Genomic DNA, 26,769 nt, shown 5'->3' on the forward strand with positions numbered 1-26,769 from the left:
TATAATAATAGTCCTAAGATACTTAAAGGTGATTTTATATCAGAAAAAGTCAATGGGCTATATAGCTTTCTACACAATTTCTGCTTTACCAAGTTAAAGGTGCAGGTGACAGAAAGACATGCCTGATGACATAACAAATTCTGCATCTTAAATCTTGGGGCTCATCTGTAAATAGTCAAAAGTAAATAGCAAAACTCTACAAATATTGAGATCAACTACACTGTTCTTGATTCCGTGTATTTCCCTGTATTGTCATTCATTTTGTCAAATAAGCCCTCTATATTAAAGAGGTTACTTAATTTTAAAGTTTATTTGAGAGAGAGGAAAAATGAGTGGGAGAGGGGCAGAGAGAGAGAGAGAGAGAGAGAGAGAGAAAGAGAGAGAGACTGAGAAAATCCCAAGCAGGCTCTGTGCTATCAGCTCAGAGCCCAACACAGAGCTCGATCCCACAAACCTGAGATCATGACCTGAACAGAAACCAAGAGTCGGATGCTTAAACAACTAAGCCACCCAGGTGCCCCTAAAGAGGCCACCTGATGCTACTTGACCAAAACACAGCACCCTGGGGAGTTAATTGCTTAGAAAGAGGTGGAGAGTAAATCTGAAACTTGTGACTATTAATTACAGAGTGATTGTCCCTGGCCTGTCATTTTTTTTTCTATTTTTCCTGAAAAAACTATACTGCTTTATCTCCAACACCATAGGAATATCGTTATAGTTAGAAATGAAATTAGTAATATTCTTGCAAAATGCCTTTCTCTTGCCATAATAAAAATGTTTTATTCTCTTTTAAGCAAGAAAATAGTCTTGTGACAGAAAGGATTGTCTTGGGAGCAAACCCGGCTTCTTTCATACCAGCTTCCCCAAACCACCTCAGCTGAGTTCCTTAAACACATCAGTCTGATTTTTCTGTCTTTCAAATAAAAATAATGATGGTAGCCCTATTTACCTCCTGGGATTTTTATGGAAAAAAAATAAGTAATTAACGTAAAAATCTTTGACACAGTAAAAGGTATTAGCTCTTAGAGATTCAATCAATCCTTTTCATGCTAATTATAATTATTGCTTACAAGTATTAAAACGTAATCCACACACAGCTTGGTGAAAACAGTTTTCACACAACTGAAGCCTGAGTCCAATTCATCATTAAAATGATGAATTTTCGCAGAAACTACATGGTCCCAACATTCTAATTCCCTCTTGTTAAGTGGATTGTTGCATTTAAAAGGCTGAAAGAAAAATGTGTCTTTCCCCCTGCCTTTACTTCTTTTTTCCTTCTTTTGGGCTTGATCACCTTTATCACAGGCTTCTCTTCTGAACTTTCTTTCTTGCCATAGCTGCATTAGCATGTTTATATTAGCTGTCAGAGTGGAGTAAGCCCCAAAGCCACAGGCAGCCTGGCCAGCTCAAGGGGGCCATGGCAGGGTCCCACAGAAGGTTTTTATTGTGGCAAGAGCAACAGTTCACCATCACACTTCAAGACTCCCCGCAACCAGAGGGTTTGTTTCGTGTCTGTACGCACTCTGGGCACTTTCCTTATTACGTGAAGCATTACTCACCAATGTATCCAGCCCATTAACACGTGACTGCTGTCCATAGTTGACATCTGCCTGCTGTCCACAGGGCAAAGCTGCATCCTCCCGAGGAGCAGGCAGGAGGTTAGACAAAGACTATAGGGAGTTCTAGGCTCAATAGATCCTCTTAACTAGCTTCTAATTAACCATTATGAATAAAAATCTCATTCTGATCCACATTTACTAAGCAGCCTGCCTGAGTAGGTCTGGCTTTGCAATGGGCAGCTACTGCTGTATTTCTGGACCCCGAGTTGTTCTCTCCCACAGCCCTGCCTTTTAAAAAACAACCCTGGGATATTTCAGAGAACAACTCCTTAATTATCTTCCTTCTTCCTGGCTATTCTTTCTGTAGGAATCCTTCAAAATATTCATATGGTTATTGCTATATATGCTCATGGCATGCATCTTTTTTTTTTTAAACGTTTATTTATTTTTGAGACAGAGAGAGACACAGCATGAATGGGGGAGGGGCAGAGAGAGAGGGAGACACAGAATCTGAAACAGGCTCCAGGCTCTGAGCTGTCAGCAGAGAGCCCGACGCGGGGCTCGAACTCACGGACCGCGAGATCGTGACCTGAGCCGAAGTCGGACGCTCAACCGACTGAGCCACCCAGGCGCCCCGGCACGCATCTTTTAAATGTATTTTTGGTACACCACATTATGCTTTACTTACACCCTAAATCAGGTCAAAACAGTTTTTATTGTTTTTTTAAAGTTTAGTTGGCCTCTCATAAATCCTCACTCATTTTTTCTTCTGTTTCAGTGTTTCCAAGCAGTTATTAGAGATAGCAATTACTAAAATCCAGAGTATCTAAACAGAAACCTCAGAAGAACCCATTGCTGTGTTGTTTTAATTTTCAAAGCCTGGAAGCATCCAAAGTATTTTATCATTGCCACATACGTCTACATCTTCTATCAATTTACTTCAAGGAAATGCTAATTAAAATTTTGAAAACATAACTGCCTAACAATCATTGAATCTTCTGTTGACCTATTGCCCAGGCCAGGGATTGCTCTCATCTCCTATAGGCCACCTTTTATTTTCACGAGACATGACCCTTTCCACAATATGGAGACTTGTTCAAAGCCAAGAAGAGCAGCTCCTTGGCCTGTGGCTACTCCTTTTGAGCCTTTTAAAAAGAGCTTTCCTGAGGCACCTGGGTGGCTCAGTTGGTTGAGCATCCGACTTCTGCTCAGGTCATGATCTCGTGGTTCGTGAGTTCGAGCCCCACCTCAGGCTCTGTGCTGACAGCCCAGAGTCTGGAGCCTGCTATGGATTCTGTGTCTCGCTCTTTCTGCCCTTCCCCAACTCATGCTCTGTCTCTCTCTCAATAAATAAATAAATAAATAAATAAATAAATAAAATAGCTTTCCTGATTAGGTGAGGCCCACCCAGGATTATCTTCCTTTTGATTATGTTAACATCATCTGATTACAGACTTAATTATACCTGCAAATCCCTTCACCTTTCCCTGCCATGTTACATAGTCTAATCCCAGAAATGATAGCCATCATATTCACGTGTACTGCCCGCAACCAAGTGGAGGGAATTATACTGGAAGTGACTGTCGGCAGGATCTTAGGGCCATCTTAGCATTCTGCCTGATATAATTCTGCAATTTTCATAACTCAGACAACACTGACATTGTTGATGATACTGTTGGTCTTTTACTGGAGTCAACTTAACAATCACCTCACCTCTTTAGGGCACTGCAGGGAAATATAACCTGAAACTTTTGTTGATGACATCTCATAGACATGATTATAAGAGATGATATTCCTAAAGATTGTCTGATTGCTCTAGATGTTCTAAATGTTATTCTGGGAGGGAGCCAGACCTACAAGGAGTTGAATCACATGTGGTAGATTGTTTGGTCCCTCAAAGATTAGAATTTACTAATCTTGGCTTTCCTATTACCTCTCCACTTACATTTCAACTTAGAATAAACATCTCTAAGAATCTCATCATCATATTTACAATATGGTTGATGCTCACTATGTTACATCGTCTCATTTTATGAAAGAAATTTCCCTCAGGTTTCAGTAGAAGGATTAACCATATGTACTCAGGGAAATTAGTTTTTATTTTATGGATGTTGATGCATATAACGGATCAAGATTCCAGTTTTATCTTTGCTACCATGAAGAATAAAATCAAATATATGACATACCCCTATGGACTATACAAGACATTTTGGATAAATCTTTATCCAAATTTTAATTTAATTTTCTTACCTGTGTTTTCTTTTGTAACTGTAACTTCTTCACTTATTTCTTTTTAATCTTGTGGGTTCCACAGATAAAGTACCTTAAATCCTTCCTGAAATAAATCAGCTAATATGTTTTGAATGTTGTAAATTGAGTAGTTTTAAATATGCTAGTAGGAACCTAAAATATATTCTTTTAGTTTTCCCACCTCTCAAAAAGAAGACTAGCTAATGGGTGTGCAAGGCAGTTAGGAATGGACATTAAAAAGGATTAGAAGCATGTTAAAGGTAAGACAGAAGTGAGCATATATAGTAACTATTATAACATACAGCAATATAGCACTTTATAGTATAAATGCTCCTTCTTTTGTATAAACCACATATCATCAGGCATTTCCTATGGTACAGATTAAATCATATTAATATAAATTTTTAAATGTTTATTTATTATTTTTGAGAGGCAGAGAGACAGAATGTGAGCGGGGAATGGGCAGAGAGAGAGGGAGAGACACAGAATCCAAAGCAGGTTCCAGGCTCCAAGCTGTCAGCACAGAGCCTGATGCAGGGCTCGAACTCACGAGCCATGAGATCATGACCTGAGCCAAAGTAAGACACGTAACGAACTGAGCCACCCAGACACCACTAAACTATATTAATATTAAATCATATTAATTTCCCAACCACAGGCTCCTCATCTAGTGCCCATCCACTCATGCAATGCCTTAATTCCATTTATAGTGTACCCTCCAACTATCCTTTCGAGTTCTCCAAAGGATGCCTCACCCTCAACCCAGACTGCCAGCCACAGTTGCCATATGACATGTATCTTTGTTTTTCCACTTCTGATCTGGCTCCTATTCCTCAACACCTGCTATGCACAGTCTCTTGAAAGAATGACAGTATTTGCCCTGGTGAAGGTGCTTCTTACGAGACTTGGAATATCTGTACAAACAATGATTTCTACCAGTCCTCCCAGTCTGCTGGTGACGGTTAATTTTATGTGTCAGCTTGACGGAGCCACAGATATTTAGTTAAACATTATTTCTGGCTGTGTCTGTGGAGGTATTTCCAGACGAGACTAGCATTTGAATGGATAGATTAAGTAAAGTAGATCGCCCTTCCCAATGGAACTGGGCATCAACCAAGCCATTAAAGGCCTGAATTAAACACAAAAAATGGAAGAAGGGAGAGAATTTTCACTAACTTTATGAGCTGAGACATCAGTCTTCTCCTGCCCTCAGACTGGAACTTACACAAGGACAAATGATAGTTCAGATACAGACCAGAACTTAAACCACCGATTCTTCTGGTTCTTAGGTCTTTGGACTCAGACTAGAACTATACGACTGGTTTTTCTAAAAAAAAAAAAAATTTATAATGTTTATTTATTTTTGAAAGAGAGAGAGACAGAGTGTGAGCGAGGGAGGGGCAGAGAGAGAGGGAGACACAGAATCTGAGGCAGGATGAAGGTTCTGAGCAGTCAGTGCAGAGCCCAACACGGGGCTCAAATCCACAAACTGTGAGATCATGACCTGAGTCGAAGTCTGATGCTCAACTGACTGAGCCACCCAGGCACCCCACCCCTGGCTTTTCTAGATCTCAGCCTCAGCATCCATAATCATATGAGCTAATTCCTTATAATAAATTATATAATTTATATATGATTGTCATTGATCACTGTCTTTTCCAAAGAAACAGTTATTCTGGTAAATAGACACAGATCCCTTTGGGAAAGCATTAAAAAGGAGAGTCAAAGTATACACTTAGAATATAAAAACAGAGTTCAAACTCAAAATTTTCTATCCCTCTCTGGGTCAGAGGACCACTAGATATTTGAACTAACCCACGTCTGGAAGTTGGGTGAAGAAATAGTATAAATTTTGGTGACTTAGGTAAGGCCTCCACTCACTAAGTCTAGGGTTTATTCAGTTCTTTGTTCATTTCAGGGGCCCAAAGATCAATATACCACCACAAAGTACCTTATGGCCCATACCATTCTGATCCCTTTGCTGATACTGCTGCTTTTTGGAGTCACTGTGACTCAACCTAACAGGTATGTTCCATTCCTTATCTTCTGACACCCTGGAATCTAGTATCACAATGTATCAAGGAGCCCTTTTCAAGTGCAGTATCACACACAAGCATCACTTTCTTCCAGAGTGCAGCCCCTAGCATCACCTTTAAGAGATGTTGGGACTCCACTCCCTGGGATATTTCTCAAAACCTTGGAGTAGTGAATACATGCTGGCCCCTTAAGAGAGCATGGTTAGGGAGCAGTTGAGCAGTCTGCTGTGTTCACTCCTCTCCAACATTTACTAATCTGTGAGCCTCTACATTCTTTTCCTCTACATTATACTGAAGAATTTGAGCTCAGGGTAAAGTTAACCAAACTGGGAGGGAAAAAACGGAAAGAAAAGGAAAAGAAGAACCACACCCAACTGCTCTAGCTAGCATAGTGAATCAAGGACCAACTTGGTGACTGAATCTGTATTGATTAGTTCAACCTGTTCTAAAATTATTCCTTTCCCTCTTATGTCTAGAATTTTCATATTCCATTCTTACACGTATTCTCCACATCTGTATCCATATAAATTATATAAATTATCAAAATCTTATCATCCCAGGGGCTTTGTTTGTAGGTTCTCTGCTCAAATATTCTTGATTCTAGTTCTGATTATAGGTCTGGAGCAATGTGAGGTGACATGAGAACCTGGCATGATCCTTCCACCTAGGGAAGTCAGTATCTTAGAGTTAAGACCTATTTACAGGAAAGGAGCCAATTTCACTGTCCACGGGAGGCTGTTTTCCTTCTGTATGTTCCTATTCCAATTTTCAGAATTCCAGTTTTCCTCAGGTCAAAGGCTTGGTGAACTCAAGCTAGCATGATAATCTGGCAAACTTTCTAATCAAATTTCAGTTTGGTTTGGGCAGTTGCAGCCCTGAGGGCACTGGACAAAGGATAAACTTTTAGTATGTTTGTATGAAAATCCAGCCATTTGGACTGAAACTAAGATTTGAAGATTTTTGTCAATCATTTTCTTTAAGCCATGCATGTGATTAGAACCTACTGACAACTACCAGTATTCCTTCCAAGGTATCATTGCGAAATTTCTCCCCTCTAATTATATCCATCATTAAGGACTCAAAATAAACATGTATAAGCTATTTTACATGGACAAATTGTTTGAAAATAGTTCAAAAATTGTTTCTTATCTTCAGCCCAATGAGATGAGAGCCCATTTAATGAAGGCATTTGGAGAGAAGGACTTGAGCAAGAAGAATAAATAGGTAATAGTAGTTTTTTCAGCTCTATGATGAATATGGAACTTTTATTTCCCTTGGTAAATAGTGCTGTCTATTTACAGTTATGTATGTAAAGCTATCTACTAATTAGATAGACAGATGGTAGATGATAGATAGATATAAGTATATACTTATGTAAGTACACTGACACATCATTATCATCTAAAGTCTGTCGTTTACCTTAGGGTTCACTGTAGATATTGTAGGTTCCATGGATTTGGACAAATGTATAATGACACATACCCATTATTTTAATATTTTCACTGACCTGAAAAATCCTCTGTGCTCTGCCTTTTCATCTCTCTCCCTCCTTCGCTCCACCCCTGTCAACCACTGATCTTTTTATTGTCTTCATAGCTTTGCCTTTCCAGGACGTCATACAATTGGAACTATATAGTGTGTAGCATTTTCATACTGGCTTCTTTTAATTAATAATATGCATTTAAGGTTTCTTCGTGTCTTCTCGTGGCTTGATAACTCATTCCCTTTAGTGCTGGACATACCATTCCCATTGTCTGAATATACCACAGTTCATGTATCCATTCACCTACTAAAGGACATCTTGGTTGCTTTCAAGTTTGGACAATTATGCATAAACCTGCTATAGACATCTGAGTGCAGGTTTTTGTGTGAACATGTTTTCAATTCCTTTGGACAAATACCAAAGAGCACAATTGCTGGATTGTAAGGAACCCCAAAATGTCTCCAAAGTGGCTGTACCATTTTGCATTCTTACCAGCAATAAGTGAGAATTTCTGTTGCTCACATTCTTGCTAACATTTGGTGGTTTCAGTGTTCTGGATTTTGGTCATTTTACTAGGTGTGTAAATATGTGTATTTTTCCTACTCTTTTCTGATCCTTTAATTATCTCACACAGAAAACCTTATTTACATATGTATATGTACATCCACATGTACATACATATGTATAAACATATATGGAAATTCACTGGTTTATGAGAATTCATTAATATGTTAAATAAAATTTAATCTTTGTAAAAATATTTTTTAAGTTTATTTATTTTGAGAGAGACAGACACAGAGTAAGCAGGGGAGGGGCAGGTGGAAAAGGAGAGAGAGAATCCCAAGCAGGCTCTGCATTGCCAGTACAGATCCAGTGCAAGGCTCAAACTCACAAAACTGTGAGATCACGACCTGAGCCAAAACCGAGAGTCAGATGCTCAACCAAATGCGCCACCCAGGCACCCCAATAAAAATGTATTCTTAATTCAAATAGTAGTTTTTTACATTAGTTTACTAGGTGCTACACAAAGAAAGTAAGGAAGATGAAAAAGAAATATCCAACATCCAATAAATACAAGGTAGTGTGTGAGAGGATGTTATCAGGAGTTACCTGCATGAAGTTAGTTGACAATCATATTAAAACACAGTAAGTGGCTAAGTGTCAAAAACCATACTGACACCAGTTAGGGGGAAATGTGAGACCAGAAGTTAAGTGGTATTTCTTTGGGACATCAGGAGTTGAGATAAGAGTTAAAGGAAGGAGGGGCGCCTGGGTGGCTCAGTCGGTTAAGCGTCCGACTTCAGCTCAGGTCACGATCTCGCGGTCCGCAAGTTCGACCCCCGCGTCGGGCTCTGGGCTGAAGGCTCAGAGCCTGGAGCCTGCTTCCGATTCTGTGTCTCCCTCTCTCTCTCTGCCCCTCCTCCGTTCATGCTCTGTCTCTCTCTGTCTCAGAAAAAAATAAAATAAACGTTAAAAAAAAAAAAAGAGTTAAAGGAAGGAGTGGCTTTATTAATTTGTTAAGAACCTTAAATTCACAAAATAGTGCTTGCTTCGGCAGCACATATACTTAAACTCACAAGATAAATTCATCAGAGAAATCCAAGTATATTTAATACCATTATTCTAATAAAGATTAAAAGAAGAAATTCAAGTTTATGCCAGTGCTATTGTTTAGTCTCTCAATTAACCTTCTTCTACACCTAAATGTGACTAATTTAAGTGGTATTAGGACCTGTGGCTAATTTTTGAGCTCCAAGAGACTAGAAACTTAATCTCTGATGTGCATAAAAGAATAAGCCCACGGAAATTTGGCAACATGCTCTTTGCACAGTACACATTGATAGATATTTGATTGATTAGGCTAAGAACTATATATTAGCGATAAAGTATATTTAAAGTACAAAGTGCTTAGTTTTAAAATACTTTTAAGCACTGTATTATTGGAATGTGAAAAGTAATTATTAGACTGTCACCAGAGAACTTTTAATATAATTTCAGGCTAAAAATGCTTAAGAAAAGTAAAACATGTTGATTCATTAGCTACAGGATTCTGAAGTTTGACATTACATGAGGGGGTGTGATCATATCGATTTTGGTATCCACCAGTGTTCATGACTCTGTGACTCATGAACATAGAACTCATACGCTCCGTAGATAATAATCAGCTCGTTTAAACATGCTTTCAAATGCTTTATTAAATTTTATTAAATGTTTATTTATTTTTGAGAGACAGAGCACAAGCAGGGGAGGGGCAGAGAGAGAGAGACACAGAATCTGAAGCAGGCTCCAGGCTCTGAACTGTCAGCACAGAGCCCGACGCAGGGCTCGAACGCATGAACCACGAGATCATGACCTGAGCTGAAGTTGGACGCTTAACCAATTGAGCCACCCAGGTGCCCCATCAAATGCTTTCAAAGTCATTGAACATTGCTTGGTTAATCCTGTCCATTTAGCAATCTTCAGATACGCCATTACATACATGACTCTAAGTAGAATACATTTTAAGACTGTGACTATATAGCACAACTATATAGGTTTTGATGAACATATTATGGCATGACTTTGAAAGTATACACTCTTGAACTGAGTCTCAATTCTTTTCAGTGTGGTTTGTATAGACAATCTACATCCAGCTTCACCGAAAACCTTTGCTCCAAATATGCCAGTGAAAGATTATGCATGGAATTGAGATGTATGAAAAATTATCTGGTACATGCCCTTACAGTAATTTTTAATAATGCCCCCAAATTAATATTTGATGGCTGTGCAATCATAATTCAATGACTACTTCACTATAACTGGGTATATAATTCACCATAGTCTGCTACTCAAGCACAGTATTTGAAAATCTTTCTGCAGGAGAAGTTTCTATATTCTTTTATTTTGCAGCCATGTTTTAATGTATAATAATGAGCTTTTATTTGTATGACAACATAAGATAAAAGTACCAGCTATGAACAAACAGAGCTGTTATTAAAAAAAAAAGTAAGTTTTATCTGGCCTTCATGCTAATGAGAAGAAAACAAAGTAGACCGGAATATCACAAGTGACATATTCTTTAAGGTTATTAATGAAGTTCTGTCTTCAAGCCAGTTGGTATGCTAGAATATAGTCATTAAACAAAAAAATAGTAATTTTTTAAACAAGGAAGGATAGTTAAGAAATTGACTGTCCATTGATTGTCTCCCATAGTAAAATTAGTAGACGAAATTAGAGTAACTGAAAGAAAAGAGGTATATCCAAGTTAAAAAAAAGAAAAAAAGTTCTCTTTCAAATTAGGCCATTCCAGGGGTGCCTGGGTGGCTCAGTTGGTTAAGCGTCTGACTTTGGCCCAGGTCATGATCTCACAGCTCGTGAGCTAGAGCCCCCGCATCAGGCTCTGTGCTGACAACTCAGACCCAGAAGCCTGCTTCCGATTCTGTGTCTCCCTCTCTTTCTCTGTCCCTCTCCTGTTCATGCTCTGTCTCTCCCTTTCTCTCTCTCTCTCTGTCTCAACAATAAATAAATATTAGAAAAATTTTTAATTAGGCCATTGTAATAAAGTAGATCAGATGATACAATAGGGGTTACAATTAGGAACAGATGGAAAGATTACTATTGTTGGACAACTTAATGGTTATCAGTATCCAAAATACCAACGGTACTTAAGAAAATCTCATATCGTTTCTTTTCTCCAGAGGTGCAGTAGGATCATTTGCAATTTTGTACTTTCTTCTATGCTAAATTAAGTTTGTTTTTTTCATGTCAAGACTGACTATACACCATAACACAAGTAATCATTCCCATAGATTCTTAGAGGATGAACATCTGGCCCATATTTGCTAATGATGATCATGTTTATGTGTTCCCGCCAGACTGGACCTGACATGCCAGTATAGTAATTTTGACTATTTTGGTGGCTGCTACCCCTAGAGGAAATATGTGACGTTTCAAATCAATCATTAAGATATCTGAAAGCACAGAGAGTGATAACCTAGTTCAACCTGTGGTGCTTGGAAATATTTAATAACAATTTGTGTGCAGCTATATTTAGAAATCTCATAACATGGCATTTTCCATGAGTACCAATCCTCAAATATCTAAAGCAGTTTAACCTAATAGATGCAGTGGAAGAATTTTCTTGCACTTGCTGGTAGATGTTCATTTGGCTATAGTAAAGGGACCAACAAATTTCTCTAAATACTCTGAAACTGATTATTAGTGTAAAAGATAGACAAATTGGCTCAAAAGAGAAGGAGACAGTCCACCTTATTTTCCAATATTATGTTCTCCTTTGTATGTAAAATGGTTTCCTAGAACTCAAAGTATATCAGATAATAAAGTAATTTTCATTTATTGAATGGGTACTATGTGCTAGATAGACTATAAAATATGAAAATATGAGAATTACTTCCCAGATAATGAAATACCTTTTAAAAGACTTTGAAAACTGTCTAAGGGGTGCGTGGGTGACTCAGTTGGTTACGTGTCCAACTATGGCTTAAGTCACGATCTCACTTGAACTTTGTGAGTTCAAGCCCTGCATCGGACTCTCTGTTATCAGTGCAGAACCAGCTTCAGATCCTCTCTTCTTCTCTCACTGCCCCTCTCCCACTTGTGCACTCTCTCTCTCTTAAAAAGAAATAAACTTGGGGCGCCTGGGTGGCGCAGTCGGTTAAGCGTCCGACTTCAGCCAGGTCACGATCTCGCGGTCTGTGAGTTCGAGCCCCGCGTCAGGCTCTGGGCTGATGGCTCGGAGCCTGGAGCCTGTTTCCAATTCTGTGTGTCTCCCTCTCTATCTGCCCCTTCCCCGTTCATGCTCTGTCTCTCTCTGTCCCAAAAATAAATAAAAAACGTTGAAAATAAAAATTAAAAAAAAAAAAAGAAATAAACTTAAAAACAAAATAAAAAAATAAAAATTGCCTTGAAGGTAAGAACTAGGATTTTCAAAACAGTTGTGTATTCGTTGAATGAAAAAAGTGACATATTATGCTAATACCACACATTTTTCAATCTCTGATTTCTGTAAAAACCACTTTATGAAACATATTTTAAAACAGGACTTGAATAATTCTCTGAAAAATTTTAAGCTGTCTTTTAAATTGATTTATTTTTAAGGATTTTATTTTTAATTTATTTTTGAGAGGGAGAGACAGAGCATGAGCAGGGGAGGGGCAGAGAGAGAGGGAGACAGAATCTGAAGCAGACTCCAGGCTCTGAGCTGTCAGCACAGAGCCCGACGCAGGGCTTGAACCCATGAACTGTGAGATCATGACCTAAAACAAAATCAGACACTCAAACGACTGAGCCACCCAGGCAGGCGCCCCCATTTTTTCTTTCTGTTTTTAACTATTTATTTTTGAGAGACAGAGAGACAGAGTGTGAGTGGGGGAGGGACAGAGAGAGAAGGAGACACAATCCAAATCAGGCTCCAGGCTCTAAGCTGTCAGTACAGAGCCCTATGTGGGCCTCGAACCCATGAACTACGAGATCATGACCTGAGCTGAAGTCGGACACTCAACTGACTAAGCCACGCAGAAGCCCCTAAGCTGTTTAAAATGAAAATTGGTGCAAGCTCACTTGCAGAGGCAACACGCAGTGGCAAGGAATTATAAAGAAAAAAAATGTCCAAAATGGAACAAAGACAAACGTGAATAAGTGACAGAGGGAGTACAAAGTGTAAATTCTGACAACAAAACCTGAAGATATTGCAGAAAAATGTAAAGAAAGCTTAAAATTAAAACTTAGAGGAAAGAGGACTGACAAAATAAGATTAGAGTTCATGGAATAGAAAAAAAAAACACAAATAATGAAATAAAGAAAATTGTGATGAATATAAAGAAAACATTTTCCATTTAACTAACATTTATTGAGTACTCTAATGCATCTGGTATTGATTCTGACGAAAAGAAAATCACATATTTGACAAAGGAGCAATGGGCACATATCGACATGTTTAAAGCCTGTGAGATTTCTTCCACTGCTCTATATGTTTGTCGTACTACAGGTTAGGAATGAAGCTGCTTAGTAAAACTTTTAAAGTATTACTATATTGTGCACAAATTCTGTTAAACATTTTATAGAAATGTGTTTAAGTATTTCCCACAAAACACATTCCCTCTTAGAGCTCCAAGTGGCTGGCCACACATCACCCAGGGTAACTCTGCTTTGTGCTCCTTGAACTTGTTCCTATAAACTCCTCAATCCCTCCCACCCAATTAATGGGACAAAATGCCTAAATAAACACGAAAGGAAAAACCTTTAAAAGCTCTACTACCCCCAATAAAAGGACTTCATATTGAATGATTGCAACTCCGAGTTGACACTTTACTATGCCTTACGGTATAGACATTCCCGCCCCACCACTTACACGTCTTCAGTAATGACACTCACCTCACCAACCTTTGAGAGTTTTTATATATTGGCAGTTAAAGTCATTTGGCCTTTGGCCTTGTGCCTCCAGGGGTTAGAGGCATTGACTTAGGAGGAAAGATTAAATTAACCATAGCTAGACCAAAGAATAACTAAACAAAATAAAAAGGCAAAAAGATGAAGGCATGGGGAAGCACATTAGATGGTAAAATGAGGAAGTCATTAAACAAATGAAACCTTAGATTGAATAATTGGGAAATTTTCCTGAAACAAAAGAGCTCTTAAACTCTAAAGTACTGTTGTCCTGTGACCAAAGTGATTGAGCTTCTGCTTGGGTCAAGTGACACTAGATTGCCAGCCCAGGGCAAGCCAAGCCAGACTAACAGCACAAGTTAAACCAGGGAAATTCCATGCCGCTCAACACCCACCCAGCTGTGTCTGTGGGAACATCAAACCAGTGTTATTTCCTTCTCACTCTGAAAAAGTGCAAAACTGTCCAGGACACTGTACCAACAATCCATTTCACAGTCCACTGGACAGAATTTTTTGTCTTAACATTTCAGAGTCTTTTAAGCAAAAGCATCTTTTGGGAAGGATTCTTCCTATTCTTAATGCCTCGTATAATGCATGACCCTGAATATGAATGATGAGTGAATATGTCTGATGAGTTAGCCTAAAAAAATATGCTGGGCAAATCATTTTGAAACAACTTCTATATTTTTCTAATTTCTGATTCTGGATCCTCCTGATTTCCTTGCCTGTGTTTCTGAAAGTATAATTCAAATGGGACTGTGGTCATTCATAAATGTTTGTTGCTCGTTATATACTGACGTTTCACTCTATCTCACCATTCATAATGTTTTCCATGTTGTGCAAAATTTAATAAGGCACAGGGATGTTTGTTTTCATCTCCAAGCCGATTGAGGTGCCACTTCTCAGGTTCTGTGTTGAACACAAAAGTGCCCTTAATAAATGAGTCCAGATGGAGTGTGTATGTGAGGCGGGTTGGGTAAGTGCGTGAGATGTAGACCACAAATAGCATTATACTCAATCATTCCATAAGATGCCACATGGCCTGGGGTGATTTTCCGTAGCAGAATCTAAATAACATTGTTCATCTGCTAATGGTCTAAATATCATAATTAGGACATGTTGCTGCTATAGAACTCTAATTACTGATAAAAAGCAACTTTCATCATGACCTTCTTCTGTTTAAGGGAAATGATCATTATACCTAACTCCAGCCTTTCAACTCCTTGATCGTTCCAATAAAGCATTTCTGAAAATGCCAAACACATTGCTTGCTTTAGAATTGTTCTAACTGGGAACTAATGATTTATGTCTTTTTCAAATATCATACGCTTGGAATCATTACCAGGTGAGAAGCAAAACAGCAAAAAGTAGATGTCTCAGCAGACAGTAGACACATGCTTTCTAAGGGCACAACTAGCCACTGTACCATTGCGGCCAAGACAGGGTATTTTCCCTCTTTTCTTTCACTGCATCTCATACCACAGGCCTTACCAAGAAAACCAAAAGGAAGTTTTATCTAGTCAGGTTCAATTGCAGGAGTATAGTTCTATGGCTCTTAGCATCCATCAGACTCGTTGGTTCTCTTTCCAAATATACATATCTGTACATTTCTATATAACAACAAAGCTAGGCTAGTTTTACGAAGTGATGGCACAGGCTGTCTACATAATATGATTATATAGAATGTCTCTGTTTAAAATAGTACCTCCCAGTTGAATATTACAATTCTTGAAAGTTTGTTACCAGATTTTCTTTAGATTCTAATGTGTGCTCAGTGAAAATTCAGATACCCTTTAAAGGAAAAACATGGCAACCTGTATCAGTTAAAATCTTGATTAGTTGAGAATAAGCTGTGAGCAGCTTATCAGGGTAGACAGTAGTAACAGGGTCTTGGAGCAGTGAATTGTCATTCACTCATTCATTTAGAAAATAAGCACAGAATGGGACCTTATCTTATTTGAGGCAATAATATAATTTTAGGTCACAAAGACGCCTGAGTATGATTTCTATATTCGAAGGGCATAGAATTCACTGGAGGAGACAGGCAAGAAATAAGGCAATCAAAGTAGGGAAAGTATAGAAAAAGGGAACTACAGAAGGATGTGGGAAGGACATCCATCCTGGACTGAGTTGAGGGGAACAATGTGGAAGCTTCCTAGAGGAGACTGAATATGAAGTAGATTTTAAAAGTCACCCTGTAATATGGCCTTATAGAGTTAAATATGTTTTCGTATTATATTAATGAAAAAATACTGCAGTTAACTTCCTTGACGAAAAGAATATGGCTTTATAGAGTTAAATATGTAATATGGCCTTATAGAGTTAAATATGTTTTCGTATTATATTAATGAAAAAATACTGCAGTTAACTTCCTTGACTCATAGAAGGTCAATCAATAATAATGTCTGTGACTTCCTGGATATGACTGGTTTTACTATCAGAATTGCAACACGACCCATAATGTTTCTAATTTGGACTCTGTTTGTGGAAGTTGAGCAATTACCTGTCATTTTGTGTCTTGACTCACTTGTGAAATGTGCACTTGGCATTTCCAGTCCTGTTTTGTTTCGGGTATCTTCCCAGACCACGTTGGGGATGGAGTTGGTACTTTATCCAAGGCTCTGGGACAGTGGTCAAGGTCCCCTCTCTCCTACCTTCAAGAGAATAAGTGGTATGTGAGTGTTCATGGCAAATTTTATTTATTTCACCATTTTGTATACAATTTTGTACTTATTTCACCAAATCTCTATCTGTAGGTAATAGCTCCTTATGTTTGCCATCACATTTGAAAGTTTTCTCTAGAAACTTACTTTCTTAGAACATTATCTAGAGAAAAAAATACATTAAACACCACAGTTAATTTTCATAACAGAACACAATTTAGTTAAAAAGATGACATAGAGAATGTAATTACTGAACTTCTTTAAATTTTCTTTCTGCAAGCTTTCATTAATTGAGGCCATATTTTTAAAGAGCAAAGGAAGAAAAATAGGACTATTAACAATAATTTTTAGCCCTACTTTACTAGAAGTTTTTTTTGTTTTTTGAATTACACTTTTGCAAATAATAGGTCAACTTTCCAAAGGAAAAATCTACATTAATAAAAATAGCGTGTTCAAAGCCCGCTCAAAATGTATTTCCTCTTACATATGTAGGTTTTATTAAAGAATATGAGTAAAAAGAATTATATTATTTTTCCTGTAAAATTGTCTGTTGTTATCTTATGAGAGTGAAATTATAAGCCTGTAGAGAACAAACGTGAATTGAATCCAGATTAATAAAAACAGATGCTCACAAGGGCATTCTTTATATGAATTTTTAGGCTAAGTAAATCTTCAAAATCCACAAGCTTCCTTGAGAGGTGTGAATTTGGATGGAGGAGAGGGACATAACTAAGAATAAGATGACATCAAAAAGTGTGGTTAAATGATCATGGAAAAAGTAAATCACTTCTCAGGGAAAATGCATCAAAAAATTTGTTTCGTATAAACACCCACTTGAAATAGACCAGAAATGTTTGGCCTTCCTGAGATAATCAGCTCCCTGTAAGAGAGTATCATTGTGTTTGAGGTATGAATGTTAGGAGCAGGGAGCTTGTCATTATCAGAAAGAGTAAGGTTTGCTCATCTGAAAACTTAAGTACTGCTCTGAATCTTCTTCAGCCAATACCATAATTGGAAGAGATGGGCTGTCACAAATGCCCTGTGTCTTACAACCAGTAGTGAACATTGCAGTCCTCTGATATAACTAAGGTTATGGTAAATCACAAGAGAGTTTCATCTTCTAAGGATCAATTAGTTCTGTTATATAAGCAACAGATTAATAAGTATTTCTTCAATGTCTGTCCTTTTGGGGTACTGTGACTGCTTTTTTAAATACTAAGATTCTATTGGATTTTCTTTGGCATCAGTTTTCATTATTTGAAACAAGCCCATACTGTATAGAGAATTGTAAATCCCAAGTTGTTGTGAGTAATTATAAAGCTCTTCAAATTGTAGAACATTACATTAGATTCTGAAGATAAAGTGTAGGCCAATGCAGATTTTCTATAAAGTCAATCAAGAAGGGCAAATTAGAATTATGACGGCTTTAGTTTTCGTTAGCAATTGTTCTTTTTTAAAACATAATATAATATTTTATACCAATATAGAAAATCTTTGTTACTCAATAATCGTAATGAATCTCAGGGCACCCGGGTGGCTCAGTCAGTTAAGCGGCTGACTTCGGCTCAGGTCATGATCTTTTGTGGTTCGTGGGTTTGAGCCCTGCGTCAGGCTCTGTGCTGATAGCTCAGAGCCTGGAGCCTGCTTTGGATTCTTTGTCTCTCTCAAAATTAAATAAACGTTCAAAAAATTTTTCAAAAAAGCAATCACAATAAATCATGAAATGATGAGCAGTGCTATTTGTGTTCATTGAATTTGAAAATAGTATCCCTACAGGGGCGCCTGGGTGGCGCAGTCGGTTAAGCGTCCGACTTCAGCCAGGTCACAATCTCGCGGTCCGTGAGTTCGAGCCCCGCGTCGGGCTCTGGGCTGATGGCTCGGAGCCTGGAGCCTGTTTCCGATTCTGTGTCTCCCTCTCTCTCTGCCCCTCCCCCGTTCATGCTCTGTCTCTCTCTGTCCCAAAAATAAATAAAAAACGTTGAAAAAAAAATTAAAAAAAAGAAAATAGTATCCCTACAAAGAGCTTTCTTCTCATCGTTGACTCTCCTCCCACAACGTCTAATTTCTCTCTCTTCTGACCTTGGGAAAAAAGAATAAGACTCACAATTAATGGTAATAAAGCTTTAACGAATTCTGCTATGGCGCTGCTGGAAAAGAGTCTCTGGGGTGGGTGTCTACATTTCTTTTCAACAGGGTTTCGACAGTGGGACTAGGCTTTCAGTCCAAGTAGCTTCCTTGGGAGGTGATCCAAAAAATCACCAGATGGAATGTCATACAATATGGAATCGATCTGTGCTCTGGACAACAGGGCTCTGTCCAGCTAGGGATAATGACAGACCATAGATCATACATGAGAGTTGTCCCACCTGCGTGAGCAGGAAGTGGAGGTGTTTACCTCCAGCTCGCATCAGTTTAGGGTCGAGAGCTAAACATGGGGAAATGACCAGGGATGGCTAGAAATGTAAAAGAAATATAAAAGTCTTTTGTACAACTCTATTCAGTTACTAAAACACAGATGTCATGTAGTTTTCTAAAAAAAACCACGACATTTTGCCATAGGTGAAATATGAAATCTAAACACAATTTAGTAAAGAATTGAGAGGATTTTCAAATATTCACTTTGAAAACACACCATTCCTGAGTGGAGTCACAGGTGAAGTCAATTACACTTTGAAGGAATGGAAAATTCCAATACTTTAAACTTTTTTCCAAGTGTAGACTGCCAAAACTTTTGACAGTCAAAACATATATAGATACATCATTTATGAATGTTAATGTAAAACCTCAAGTAAATCACATATATATAATCCTGCAGTGTATCTAAAGACTAATATTTTTAAAATGGAGTTTGTTCCAGGAACATAAGGATGATACATTATTTAAAAATCTGCTAATATAATTCATCATATTAATAAGTTGAATGGCCAAAAAAATAAGGCCATTTGGCAAAATTCACCATCCTATCTTGACTTTTAAAAAAACTTAAATAAAAATTGATTAAATGAATATTGTCAGTTATCTATGGCTACAGAGCAAATTACTCCAAAACGTAAAAACTTTTAAAAATAAGTACTTATGATCTCACAGATTCTGTGGGTCTGGAACTCAGGAGGAGTTTACCTGGGTGCCCATGGTTCAGGGTCCGTCATAAGGGTTTAGACAAGGTGTTGAGTTCACAGTCATTTCGAGGCTCATCAAATGGATTTCTACATAACTATTTATACCAAAATAAAATTCTAATGATCAAACATGTAAACACACACAGACACATACACATACAAATATTAAAATATACAAAAATTAAATGATTTCTTTTTTTAATCTTTGATAGCAAATGCCTTTTTATACAAGACTCAAAACCCAAAGGCCATAGAAGTAGAAACATTTGATTTATAAATGTTAAAACGTCTTTGCAATAAGGACATCATAAACAAAATAAAAACAACACAACCACAAAAACAAACTTGGGAAATATTTATATTATACAACAGAGTAAAAAAAAATCCAATTTCCTTAATAGAGAAAATCTTTCACAAATAAATAAGAAACTCTAAAATTTTATTAGAATAGTGTACAAAATCAAGAGTTCACAAATAAGGAACTGAAAACAGCTTATTGCTGTGATAAGATCCCCAGCCTTACTCATCATTTTCAGTGTTTCCATATTTCCAGGGATCAGATTAGCAATAATTTTAAAATGTGAGAATTCCTGGCAAGAATGTGAATAAACACACAGTCTCCTACACGGTTAGAAGTTTATATTGCTATAATTGCTTTCAAAGATAATTTTTAATTAAAAATACGCTTGATATTTAGCACAGGAATTCCGTTTCTAGAAATCTAGCCTATAAAAAATTTATACTGTTTAGTGTATCTAAATCATCTACAGGATTATTCATTTCTGTTTTGTTTATAATTGTGAAAAACTGGAATAATCTAAAAGCCTTTCAATAGAGGAGTAATTAAGCATACCCATAAAATAGAATATTATAAAGTTATTAAAAGTGAGTGGTGTGCAGGTAATGCAGAGATATCCAAAGGTACAATTAAGACTGTTTTTGGGTGCACCCAGGTGGCTTAGTTGGTTGAGTGACAGACTCTTGATACTGGCTCAGGCAGTGATTTAGCAGTCCTGGGATTAAGCCCCTCTGCCGACTCTACACAGAGCAGAGCCTGCTTGGGATTCTCTCTCCCCCTCTCTCTCTGCCCCTCCCCCACTTACACTCTCTATCTCAAAATAAATAAATAAATAAATAAATAAACTTAAGAAAAAAGAGTATTCTGAAAATGACCCAAACAGGGATTAGGATATGGGCCTATTTGTATAAATGTTTAAAAACACTTCATTAGAAAATCTGTGTGTGTGTGTGTGTGTGTGTGTGTGTGTGTTAACTTCTGGGGAGTCAGACTGGATTTTAGGATGGGAGACAGGCTAATTCTGTATTCCATCCCCTATTTTATAGTTTGACTATTAAAATTGTGAAATAATTTGTGGAAATAATTTGTGGTTGATTACTTTTATCAAATACATAAATTATTTCAATACTTAAAATTGTGTAATTGTACTAAAATTATAATTGTATAATAACCCTCTTGAAAATTAAAATAATAATATATTCAGTAATTTTTTGGAGGAAAAGTAAAGGCCAACTTTTTCCAAAGTATGTTTTGTAGAAATACAGTCTTGGAAATGGTGTTAAAACAATGCCATGAGCAGCCACAATAACAATATGACAAAAAAAAATAACAATACATCAAAATAATCAGAAACACCATGAACTCTACCTCTGACAGCAATAAGTGTGTATTTTCATATTCAAGCCTCTTACAAATCTTGCAGGAAAGAAACTTTTCAGATATAATTGTTTTCCAAATGCATTTATTTAGGTAATCTTGCTGTACTTGACTTATCACCTATTAATATTTCAAAAAACATACTTGTAACATTCATGTAGATCTCTACCAGAGACAATGTGATCATTTCGTCTATGTTTAAGATCGCTACTCAAACATTTGATTTAGATTTTCTAGACTGACAGCTGGAGAAATTCCAGGAGGATGGCATTTTGGCCACACTCCTAGGTGCCATCGTCCTCCCTTCTCTCTCTCCGGGCATTTACAAAATACTGAGAGGCATGCTGCCCTCGCCTGGAGGGGACATAGCAGGCTCTTTCTGAGATCCAGGGGGCTATAGGACTTCATTCTCTTTGGTACCAGGCAGAAGCCAAGATATTATTGGCAGAGAAGACAACTGCTTAGAAAATGGGCACAAATCTTACACGTGTACTTCAAGTGGCAGAATCCTGTTGGTTCCTTTGCAAAATGCCTATGCCTGGGCTTGCTCTTGGTGGCACTGTTGGTTCATGCCAGCGCTGTTAGAACTGGAGGGACGCTGTGCTACTACTGGCCTGAACTCTCTCCAGCCTTGGCAGTTGGGAGAGAAAGCAGTTGGCATGTAGAAAGAACCTGGAGGAGAGAGACTTCTCCCACATGGCTACTAGGAGGGTAAGGGTTTACTAGTTGCTTGTTTGTTTGTTTGTTTGTGGGAGCAAAAAAAAAAAACCCACTTGTGTTTATTCTAATGATAGATAATCTAATAAAATTAGAAATTAACAATAAAGGGTGTAATATTGGAAATTAAGAATCACTTATAAATAGCCCGAGTCAAAGAGAAACTAAAAATAAACCTGACCTAGGAGACATAACAAAAGCTGCACTTATGGGAGAATTGCTGAAATAATCTAAATGCCTAAATTATCTCAGAATTACAGAGAATAAATTCTCCATAAATGCTTGCATGTGAGGCGGGTGTCATTTTTTTGTTCGATGAAATTTTCCCTGATAAATGAATCATTAGATATTTAAGCTCTTACAAAGCCTCTTAAATAATGTATCATGTTCTCAGTATGTTTTAGAAAATAATACTCTATTTGAGGAAGACATATTAGCCTTAAATGACAGCCCTCAATGCTAGTTTGGGATGATTATAAAATCTACCTGACAGAATTAAAGAAGGTAGTAAAGAGGTTGAGTGTATATTTAGTGATTATCCCTGAGTAAATGATTTTTTAATTATAAGTTTGAGATTTTATGAGAAATGTGGATTTTAAAGATTATTCAGAATAAAAAGTGGTTACAGCTTAGAGTTCATTAGAAACCATTTTTGGAACAAATTGAAACAGAGAAAAACTGTCTTATGTTATGCAAATGAGACTTAAGTGTCTGAGAGAAATTCCTGTGAACCATCAACTGTGGGTTCAAAAAGTGTCAGAGCAGAGACCTCCACAGAACTGGCTCCCAGGGCGGGACACCTGCCTGTTGTCCGTGAACTGCTGTAAGAGAATAAAGATTCTCTTTATAACAGTGATAACATGAAGTAGGAGCAAACAGTTACATAAAATATCCAATTAGAAATACTGAGAGTGAAAAATAAAATTGTTTAACTAAAGGGCTCATCAGAGGGGATGAAGAGCCAAATAATGAATTAATGAGTAAGAATTTCAGTTGACTAACTTTTTCAGAAGACGTCACAAAGTAATAAAGAATTGGGGGACTCTAAGAGCTAAGAAATTAATACATTATTGTATGCTCCCCAGAATGTCTAAAATTAACAGACAAACAATATAAAGTACTGTCTATCATAGATAATAGTGATTCATGAAAACAATATTCCAAAAGATCTATAAGCATAAAATATTTCTCCATCTTACTGATAGAAAGATGCAAATTAAGTGTCCCAAGTGTAAATTACAAGATCATTTTGGATATTAAGTTTTAAATAATTTTATTTTTTTTAATTTTATTTTATTTATTTATTTATTTATTTATTTATTTATTTTTGAGACAGAGAGAGACAGACCATGAACGGGGGAGGGTCAGAGAGAGGGAGACACAGAATCTGAAACAGGCTCCAGGCTCTGAGCTGTTAGCACAGAGCCCAACGCGGGGCTCAAACTCACGGACCGCGAGATCATGACCTGAGCCGAAGTCGGACGCTTAACCGACTGAGCCACCCAGGCGCCCCATGTTTTAAATAATTTTAAAAGTAACAATACATTCATCCTTGGACTTCGCCAATTCATTTTTGACAATATGTTTCATAGAAATAAAAGCATAAAGATACATGTTCAATATTTGTTTCAGCATTGTTGGTAGTGGGAAAATATAGAGGAGGGGAGATCCCTGAATATCCTACACCCACACCCACACCTACACATACACACACACAATAACACACAAATGATTAACCATACTATGGATACTATATAGCTATTAAAATAATGGTGCTAATCATCAACTATATTGATCTGAATGGTAGGGACATGTAGTTCAATTTAAAAAGCAAATTTCAAGGGTGCCTAGGTGGCTCAGTTGGTTACGCCTCTGACTTCTGCTCAGGTCACAATCTCATGGTTTGTGAGTTTGAGCCCCTCATTGGGCTCTATGCTCATGGCTTTGGAGCCTGGAACCTCTTTCAAATTCTGTGTCTCCCTCTCTCTCTCTGCCCCTCCCCTGCTTACCATCTGTTTTTCTCTGTCTCAAATATAAATAAACATTAATTTTTTTTTAAAAAAAGCAAATTTCAGGGGTACCTGGGTGGCTCAGTCAGTTAGGCCTCCGACTCTTAATTTCAGCTTGGGTCTTAATACCAGGGTTGTAAGATTGAGCTCCAAGTCAGGCTCTGCACTGGGCATGGAACCTGCCTAAGATTCTCTCTCCCCCTCCCTCTGCCCCTCCCCTGCTTTTGCGCCATCATGTGTGCACTCTCTTTCTCTCTAATAAATAAGTTAATTAATTAAAAAGCAAATTTCAGAGCTATTGTTTTGGTTTCTAAAAAATTCAAGTGCAATAAGAGCAAAAAATAAAAAATGAATATCCATGTATATAAAAGTTTACAAATATTTATGAGGAGGGAAAACCATGGTGGAGAAAACACATCAGGCTATTAGCACATTTCCCAGGACAATAAACGTAGAGATTTTGGAGGAGGAAAAAAGAATTTTAACCTTTTCTTTATATATCTTGTATTATTTCGCAAATTAATATGAGTATGTAGTACTTCTGTAATTTTTAAAACAATGCATTGAAAAAAATAAAAGTAGAATGATAAAAATTGCGATGAAAAAAATTTAAGGAGAACCAAATAGCTATAATGTTCATGTTCTGGAAAAACACCTTAGGACTAAAAACTTCACTAACAACTAAAACTTACCTCGACTTTTTCTAGCCTCTCTGGTGAATGTGATAAACAGCAAGGGTTCGTTGGGATAGATTTGTTTGTTTTCTGTGAAATGTTGGTGCCTTTATGCATGACTAATGTGGACATTTGGAATTGATAGATTTTCTTATCTGGAAAAAAATGTGGCAGATTTTGAAGAACTCTTTTCATAGCTGTTGAATCTTTTTGATGACAGTTTTACTCTGTTTGGCATGCTTGGTGCTGTGTCTCTTTCACATTTTTATAACTACTTTTTAATGAACATCTTTAAACACTTTCTTAATCTTTCTCAATTCTTGCCGGCTCAACCAGAAAGATAGCACATTTCCTAAAGTGTGAAATCAGACACTTACTTAAGGAGCTGCATTTTGATGATTATTTCTTTGTCACATCAAAACAGTGCTGGCCTGAGGAATCACATAAATACCTATGTCTTTCTGTTTAAATAAAAGTAACTGTTATAAATAGTTTATATTCTCAGTTTTAAAAAAAGGTATATTCTGCATGTTATCTATAGCCACTTAATTTAGCAAGACAGTAAAACAGAAATTAGATCCATATCATTTCTGGGTTTTAAAATATGTTTGCATTCTCTAGGCAACTAAAAGATACACATACAAAGCTAGGATGTTGTCACATTTCTTCATCTTGCCAATTACATCAAAAGAAATTTCTAGGAAGCAATATGAATCTGCATTTCTTGGATGGCTTTTAATATAAACTCTGTTTTATTTATATATTAAGAATTAGTAACTGTTATATGTTTCAGTGTCTTAATTCTTATCTGAACATGTGTTTCACGAAGTTGTCTGCATGACAAGTTAAATGACTTTCAGTAAATGGAGTATCCTTTTTTTCCTCTTAACTTGCATCACGTTATTTATACTATTATTATTCTTTGTTATATCGAAGTTTGATGACTAGAAGCAACTTTTTATTTTTTAATTTTTATTTTTTTATGTATTTTGAGAAAGAGCAAGCATGACTGGAGGAGGAGCAGAGAGATAAAGAGAGAGAATCCCAGGCAGGTTCCACACTATCAGTGCAGAGCCTGCCATAGGACTTGAACTCCTGAACCGTGAGACTGTGACCTGAGCCGAAATCAAAAGTCATACACTTAACTGACTGAGCCACCCAGGCACCCCTAGGAGCAACTTTTTATTGGTTGAAATAATTAACAGTACAGAAGTTACTTTAAAATGTTATTTGGCTTATTATGGTTTGCTCTCTGTTTTTCAAAAGGGAATCACATTTAGGTGACACTCCTGAGAACTCTTAATGTGTATGAATTTTCTTTAGAGAGTTGATTTTAATGATCCATTATCATTAATAGATTCTAAATAAATATATGTTTACTTATTTCAAACCATTAGTAGATTTGGATTAAACAACCAAACTCATTTATAAACTGTTGCTTAGAGTTAAGGATTCACAGTGTGGTAACAAAATAAACCAAAACTGTACAGAAATTATACAGTAATTGACTAAGTCTTGGCAATGATTTTTTGGATTTGACACACAAAGCAAAGAAGCAAAAGCAAAAATGAACAAGTGAGACTACATCAAACTGTAGAGTTTTTGTCCAGCAAAGGAAACTATCACCAAAATGAAAAGGCAACCAATTTGCAAATTGTATACCTGATAAAGGGTTAATATCCAAAATACATAAAGAAGTCATGAAACTCAATAGCAAAAAGCTTCAAATCGTCCAATTAAAAAATGGACAGAGGAACTGAACAGACATTTTTCCAAAGAAGACATGTTGAGGTGCTTGACATCACTAACCAGGGAAAAAGAAATCAAGATCACAATATCATCTCACACCTGTTAGAACTGCAGCACCAAAGAGACAAGAGACAAACGTCAGCAAGGATGTGGAGAAAAAGGGAACACTTGTGCACTGGTGGGAATGCAAACCGGTGCAGCCACTATGGAAAACAGTACGGAGGTTCCTCAAAAAATTAAAAATAGAACTACTATACCATCCAGCAATCCTACTTCTGGATATATATGCAAAGAAATGAAAATACAATCTTGAAGAGATATCTGCATTCCCATGTTCATTGCAGCATTATTCACAGTAGCCAAGACATGAAAATAACCTAACTGTCCATCAACAGATATCAATGAATAAATAAGATGTATGATATATATATATATATATGTGATATTGTAT

At 37.0% G+C, this 26,769-nt stretch overlaps 1 long non-coding RNA gene across 5 annotated transcripts in view; it reads right to left on the reverse strand.

Annotated features, from left to right (window-relative positions):
* LOC131505580 (uncharacterized) overlaps nucleotides 1-26,769 on the reverse strand; it is an 80,070-nt gene that overhangs the window by 15,589 nt on the left and 37,712 nt on the right. For 2 of the 5 annotated variants that reach the window (XR_009258475.1, XR_009258467.1), the window contains 4 exons: nucleotides 24,588-24,724; nucleotides 19,496-19,589; nucleotides 18,480-18,695; nucleotides 16,216-16,366 (listed from right to left, as the gene is read on the reverse strand). This is a non-coding gene — a long non-coding RNA (uncharacterized LOC131505580). The remainder of the gene's footprint in view (nucleotides 1-16,215; nucleotides 16,367-18,479; nucleotides 18,696-19,495; nucleotides 19,590-24,587; nucleotides 24,725-26,769) is intronic. The other 3 variants (XR_009258468.1, XR_009258469.1, XR_009258473.1) reach the window with 3 other exon arrangements.

The sequence above is a fragment of the Neofelis nebulosa genome, chromosome 1, assembly GCF_028018385.1.
Source record: "Neofelis nebulosa isolate mNeoNeb1 chromosome 1, mNeoNeb1.pri, whole genome shotgun sequence".
Lineage (NCBI taxonomy): Eukaryota > Metazoa > Chordata > Mammalia > Carnivora > Felidae > Neofelis > Neofelis nebulosa.